General features: G+C 36.1%; 1 long non-coding RNA gene across 1 annotated transcript; it reads left to right on the top strand.

The window, feature by feature from the left end:
• Positions 1-730: 730 nt before the first annotated feature.
• Positions 731-5823, top strand: LOC104848910. The gene is made up of 3 exons (XR_776590.1): positions 731-922; positions 4689-4773; positions 5732-5823. It is a non-coding gene; the product is annotated as an uncharacterized LOC104848910 (long non-coding RNA).
• The last annotated feature ends 1739 nt before the right edge of the window (positions 5824-7562 follow it).

Below are 7562 nucleotides of genomic sequence, written 5' to 3'. Positions count from 1 at the left end.
AAGAAAAATACCAGGGTTTGTTTTAAGAATTCTCCATCATCAGCGTTTGTTAGTTTCCTGCACATATGAAAAAAATGTGTGTGTGATCTTATGGAACAAAGATATCTTCCAGACAAATGTGTGTTGATTTTCTTTCTTCTTAGCCTAAGTGGATTATGCCCCAATGAACACATAGTTTTGTTTATCTGTGTCCTTTCACACTCTAACTTCATTTTATCTTGAACCAAGTTGTGGTGCTTTGTTAAATTTTCCCCATAAGAAAGTGATTTTGAGCTTCCAATCCATCAAGGATGATGACTGGGAAGTACGTGAAGGAAGAGACAAAATGTGCTTACCAGAAAGCTGGAAATATAAAGCAATGTTTTCTGCTTGTCACCATGAAAGAGCATGACGAATTCATTGTTACCCTGACCTCACAGTTGTCAGCTATCCCACGCGCAGTGTCACGTAGGCGCTATGGTTGTCACTAGCAGAAGAATTCGGTGTGTCTTTAGAAAGCACCACAGTGGTTCCGCCTCCTGCCTCCCAAGCACAAGGTCCCAAGTTCAATCCCTGGTACCCCCCACAAAAAATATAACAGAAAACACCAAATATCACTGCACTGCCCCAAACAGAAATGTCCATTATTCCTCATTTGAATGAGGGATCCCACAGGTCCACGACATGCTCATGTTGGGATTGAACACCTTTAGCGCTGAGGCTGTATATGTTGTTTTGGTACATACTGGACAGGTACATTTGCTTCTTTCAATTTTCATAGGACTTGAGAGCCAATTTTCCTCTAAAGGTGTGTGTGTGGCTCGTTGTCAAATGGGTTATATTCAAGAATGCTTCTTGATTATCCAAGTGTAAGATGAAGCCAACAAATTCTTCAAGGAAACAGCCCTGTGCCAGGCACTGTGCTGCCTGTGAGGACACAAGGGTGAGTATGGTCAGACCCTCTTATCAACAAGCCTGCCATCTATGAAGAGCAAACAAGCTTTATGCTGAAGTGGGGGTACAGGTGGAATGTTACGGCCACGTACATGCAAGAGCTAAGGAGGTCTCATGGATGAGGTTACAGATATTGGTGTACTAATCCAGGAGAAAGTGGTGGGGCAGGGAAGTTCAGCAAAAGAAAGTAGCCAGCACTAAGCCACTGAACTGGTTGATCAGTGATATCAGAGTTTTGAGATCGGGCTGATATGGAAACAGATGATGACAAGCCCCAAATGTTCTCCAATCTACATAGAAGAGCCTGTATTTTGCCCTGAGAATGACAAGATGCCAGTAGAAAGGCTGTGAACATATCTGCAGAGAAGGCATCTAGCAATATGAAAAATAAGATAGGAAGAATATTAGAATTAATCCCTTTTGTGAAGGGCTGTGCTACTGGTATGCAGCTTTCACTCTCCCAGAGCGATTTCGACAAAAGTCTTAAGAGGCGTCTGCTAAATTTCACCAGAAGCGATCATCACCATTTCTGTAACCGAGGACTCGCAAACGGAGGTAAGATTCAAGTCTGCCTGCAGGGCCGCTTCTCCATAGAGGAGGGCAGTGCTGTTATGGCACTCGCGGGACAGGAAACCATGGTGCACATATGGGCTCCTGTCAGGCAGGCATTTCTAAAGTTAGGGAACGGAATGCACCATCAGCTGTTTGATCTGAAATGCAGTACCAGAGGCTGCCAAGCAAGCCTCCTGGTGCTGTGTGCTGTGCGCTGCGCGCTGCCATTACTTCCTACTGATTTCACACAGCTCCGCCTTTCTCCGAAAGCTCATCTATCTGCTTGAATTCAGATCAAATCAAAACACAAACTAGCCTGTTAAGTTGCAGATGGTTGTTCTCAGTATGTTCAGAGCTTTAGGTTTCAGAATCCCTGAAAAACGACACAATGTGTGGGAAGACATTTGGGAACCACTAATGGGATCTCAGTCTTTGTACTTCGTTGTCTTAACACTTATAGGAATGGGTTTCAGAAAAGGAGAACTAACTTATTCCAAATAGCTATGAAAGGCGGATCTGGAGTATGTGTGAGAATTGTAAGCAAATCAATTTTATTTTAAGGAAATAAAAATATTTCTAAAAATTAGGACAACAATTTTAAAAGTTTTCTGTTTGGAGCTTTAAGCTTCACTCTGCGATGAAGTTTCTTTATAATTTTAAACAATTTTTGTTTCATTGGTAAAAGTGAACATACCCATATAAACAACATTTATTTCTAGAAATCAATGTTATTCGATGAAGATAGAAAAGTGATAAAAGTAAATACAAAACTGTAATGACTTTCCCACAATGCCAGTGAAAATCCTGTCCTTACTTGAGATTATATTTTCTTATAGTTTTTGGTGTTAAAATAACCTTTCCATTGGGAAATATTTGTAGATCTTGGGTTGCTGTTTTTATTGTCTCTAACTTGACAAAAAGATGAGTTATTAAGGCAACATTGGCTTCCCTGGATACTTCCTGAAATAAATGTCTTTCATCAACTGTGAAATCCCAGAGTGTAGATAACTATCTATGAGAAATGATGGAAAGGGTGTTTATTCATTGCATAGATGAGAAATGGAACATATTTAGGTTTTTTCCCAACCTGGAAATGAAGCTACATTTTATTTCAAATGGTTAAAGGAAAAACTTTCTAGCATATTCTGGGGTCAATTAAGAGTAGTGTTTTTCTGTTTCCCTCTCTAGGACAGAGTAGACCTAAATGCATGTTTATTTTCATTGTATTTAACAAACATTCTATTATTTTTGTAAGTTTTAACCTACTTACTTCCTCAAGAGACACTAGAATCCTTAACGTTAAGTTGCCTTATATTAAAAAAAAATAAGCAAATTAAATTAGAACATTTGCAGCTATTGCCTCAATAAACTGTTCTTCCAATATAATAGAGAAAATGTAATTGTTTTATGAGAAAAATCAAGACACAAAGAGTACATTTGGCTTCTAAACACTTTTAGATCTATGGAGAATTTTGAAAGGATATTATGTATTTTACAGTGATAAATTTCTTCTCTTGAAAATATCATTAATAACAATAAACTGTTTCACTATGATTTTTAACTTGTCCAGAAATTTTATAATACAAAAAAGGATCATTGAAAATTGATGACTATTCCTGGAAAAGCAACTCAAAAACATCCTGCAGATGACAAGTTACCTACATTATCTTTGCTTATAGAAAGATAGGAGCTTACAGAATGATGGTGGAGCACAACTGAATGTTTTCCAATCAAAAACTCAGTCTGACATGTTTTATCTGGCAGCCTTGAATAACGACCTCATTTTTCAAAACTCTGTTTTGTGCCTGCTGAAGTCCAGGAACACAGTTGGGTCCTTTGTGCCAGTTTGCTGCAGATAAAAAGAAAAAAAAAACTATCAACATAAGTCTACAATACAGATGTGTAACTTATGAATCTATTGTTTCTCATGATGGTAAAATAGATCAGTAAGAAGCATTCAGGAAAGGAAGTTACATATGGTAACTGATTTAACAGACAAGACACACTTTTGTTCCATGAGCAAAAAAGGCTTTTGAAATATTATTCAAAGATTCTATCTACAGTCATTGAAATATGAAAGCACAAATAGTAGTCAAATGAATGTTTACTTACAACTTATGTCTTGAATATTATATAAAATTCTGAAAGTACAAGGAAAAATATACCACAAACAACTGAAAAAATGGAATCATATGTCCCTATAATTATGTAAATTTCTCCAGTAGCTGTACTGAGATGAAGTTTTTGAAATTACTGTTTCCCTAATATTATACAATTTTTAACTTTGTTAGTGATTACAGAGAATTCAAACTGAAAGGAGGTATATTATTTATAATTACTAAATCATTCACAACTAAATATTATAAAATTCTTTAGTACTAGGTAGCTCATAATAGAAACAGAGCAATTGTACAATGTAGGTGGTGTTATAGAATATAAATTTCTTCTGCAAAGTTATCAAGAAACGCCTTGAGTGAGCAATATATTGCTCATATCTTTTGAAGCATTAAAAGATCAGACATTCATTCTGAAACATTAAATGATGCAAGGAACATGTTATATAAATGAATATACCCACTGCAAAATATGTTTTTAAATGAGGTGACTGTAAAGGTACTAAAATAAATGGATAATAAGAAGCTTGTGAAATACACGTTCAATGACACACTGCAATCATGCAAGTTCGTTAGGATATCTTAATATCCCTACATATTTGCCAAATTATTTTCCACCCTTGGCTATAGTGAAGTCACCTTCTACAACTTTTAAAAACTCAGAAAAAACGCTTCTAAAGCATCCAGGAGAATATCTTAGCAATTTTTCTCAGGAGAGCCAATCCAAGGGCCTTGCATGTGCTAGGCAAGTTATATCCCCAGCCCTTTTAACTATATTTGGAGATAGGGTCTTGCTAAGGTACCCAGGTACTCTGGGACTTGTTCTCCTCTTGTCTCAGCCTGACAAGAAGCTGAGAATTTACACATGCCCCATACTGGTGTTCTGGATTCTTCCTTTCCCCTTGTGGGAGCCTTATATTAGTAACTACATGCCATGATTTCTACCTCTGTATAATCTCATACTTATTCTTTTCTCTGTTTTTTCTGCAAATGAGTTGGTTCAGCTTTTATCAATTGTCTTTTATGGACTATTGAAATAGTCCCATAACCATTTTCCTCACTGTGCCTTTCATTTCAACCTTCATACAGGAAGTAGAGGATTCTTTCACATTGCGAAGTGTATCTCAGTAGCCTTCTGGGCACAATAACCAGCAACTTTCCACCGTCTGTCAAGGTATGAAATGTAAAGTCCTTATGTGGCATCATATGCTACATACGTGATTCTGATCCTTCCAATTCAATTATGATCTTTAACCTAATCAAATTAATAAGTTACATTCACAGTGCATAATGTGTAAACTGCCTGTGTTACCTCATCTAGATTTCTTAATATTTCTTTTTATCGAAAATAAATATTTCTAGATGTTTAGCATAGAATTACAATGTCTATTTCATAATTAATTAATTATTGTAATTATTGCAATTTGACAGAAGAAAAAAATGAGGTTAAGAAGAGGAACATTATTAGCTAACAGTAATGCAACCAGTTAGCAGCATAATAGAAGGGACTGAAATACAAGTTTTCTGACAGCTAGAGGCAAGGATTCTAATCTCTACATTATGTCACAATGAACTATTTGAACTTTGCTGGATGTGCCATTACTTTTAGTCTGGGCATTATTTATATATAAGTTACAATAGAAAATGAAATCATAGTTCTTTTTAGTTTTTATACCTTGTATACAAAGGAAATTTGCCACCAAATATTTTATATTTAGTCAGTAAATCTAAGTACCACAACAAACGAGACGCGAACAAAGTCTTTGTGTTTCCACAACATGCAATGCTGAAAACCTTGAGTATAAACTTGGATTTTTCCTAACAATTAGTTGTTTTTTTTTTTCTCAACCCTTTCAACAAATAAATACTACTTGCTACAATGTAAAGATTTTTCTCTTAAATAACTAAACCACGCCATGAAAGTTTTCAACACGATAATTACAAAGTCTTGGGATTTATTAATTTTGTTCTAGGGGGAGACAGATTCATAGCAAGGTTCTTGCACAAAGCGAGAAAAACAATGCATTCATTGTTCAAATAGAAAGGACTGTGGTGACTTCAAGATATGCACATAGCTGAGATACATATTTATGCCTTTTGTAAAATGCTTTATATTATTTTGACTCATACAGATGCAGTGAGCCATCACTGTGAATTTCCTCCTGGCCATGCCTGTGATTTCAGCAGCAGATCAAATGTTGGTGTTCAATTCAGAGATGTACCTGTACGTGTACCTGCATGGGAAACACTGAATTATATAAAGGTTTGCTACCCGTTCATCCTGTTTAATGCAACACTAGAGTAACGTCCCTATGCTTTGCTCTTGACAAGATAAAGGAATCTATAATTAGTCTTTGGTCAGAGAAAATGAGGAGTAGGAAAACAATTTCCATTAAACCCTGCTTTGAATTATGCTCTGTTTTCTTAGCTCAGCTCTGAAACACCCTTTGGTGCTTGACAACCTGTTACATATCTACCCATGCATTTACTGTTCTCTCTCCAGCCTCAGTGATAAATAGTATATTTTATGCTCATATTTTAACTCATTTTAAGAGATGAGTGAATCATTTTTACTGTAAATGTAGACAAAGTCAATTAACCTCTCTGCCCTTCAGTTTCCTTCTCTGTAACGTGGAGTAATAATAGCAACCTCATAGGTTTTGGTGCGTATCAAAGAGATCCTGTTCTTGGTATGTAACTGACAAGCTATAACCATCTACCACCTGCAAGCTATAATTATTCTCCCCAACTATCCTATCTTCAGAAAGATCCCCCTTTAACGGCTTTCTTTCTATGCTGAAAGAATAAAACCTTTGCGATATTTTTAAAGATTATAAAACTTTTAATTTTTTTAGTGTTGAGAAGATATTTCATGTTACTTTCTCATCTGTAAAATGGGGGAATAACAACACTGAACCTATGGGTTGTTGTAGGAGATTCATCGAACAAATTACATGCAAATCCCTAAGAAGAGCACAGGGCATATGGTAGGCGCTCAATAAATACACTGTTATTATTAACATTGCATAACCAAGGTCCACGAGCAAACATTTGGAGGCAACAGAGACCAATATAAAAAATAATCTGTTGTTCTCATTACATGTGGTTAGTTGGTTTTCTCCAGAGAATATGCCCTGAGGTATTGAATATGAACATGAACTGAAAATTTGGCCAGTGTAAGAAACATTCCCTCATTTCCATTCTCTCTGTTCACTCTATGAACATGTTTTATAAAACCCCTCAGGCATGGTATTTGATGAGTGTCAGCCCAGTGAACTTGCATTTGTATGAAAAATGGAATTTTCTATCTGGAAGATAATTCATGAATTAAGAGACATGATAAAGACAAAAAACTACAAGATTGCTTATTGGTAAATTAGGTGGTATTTTCTAATGTGCTATCCCTTGTTCTAAAAGCCTCAACAGAATTAATCCGTTTAGTGATCGTAAATTTTACAGGCCTCCATTAGTACTTCCACTCGACATGTTAGAGAACCAAGACACACCCCAGCCAATATATTTGAAGTTCATATTGCTAATATATTTGAAGTTCATTTGTACCCAAGGAGTCTGGGTCCAAAGTCTGCCATTATCAGTTTCTAGAAATTTTTGGTGTTCTCTCCAATGCCCCTGTTTTGGTATTCTGATCGATATTCCACCTTTTGGTCTCACATCTAAATAGAAGACTCAGGCCACATGCTCACCTATCATTACATGACCAGCCATGTGCTGTTAGTGGAAAACTCCCAGGTCACAGAACAAAACTTTTGGTCTTGCTTCACTTGCTGTGTTAACGCTACTCAGTCTATCATTTTTTATAATGTACTTTTTATGTATTTCACAAGGAAGCCTCTGTAGTTAAGCAAGTTTGGAAAAAGCTGAGTAAGCCAAACAAACTCCAATAAATTTTAAATGAACAGACACCTGCAAAATTTTATTATGACATATATATGAATACGAGGC

This window comes from Fukomys damarensis, unplaced genomic scaffold (assembly GCF_012274545.1).
Source record: "Fukomys damarensis isolate Sample0158 unplaced genomic scaffold, DMR_v1.0_HiC HiC_scaffold_33, whole genome shotgun sequence".
NCBI lineage: Eukaryota > Metazoa > Chordata > Mammalia > Rodentia > Bathyergidae > Fukomys > Fukomys damarensis.
This window is presented reverse-complemented; position numbering and strand designations above follow the sequence as displayed.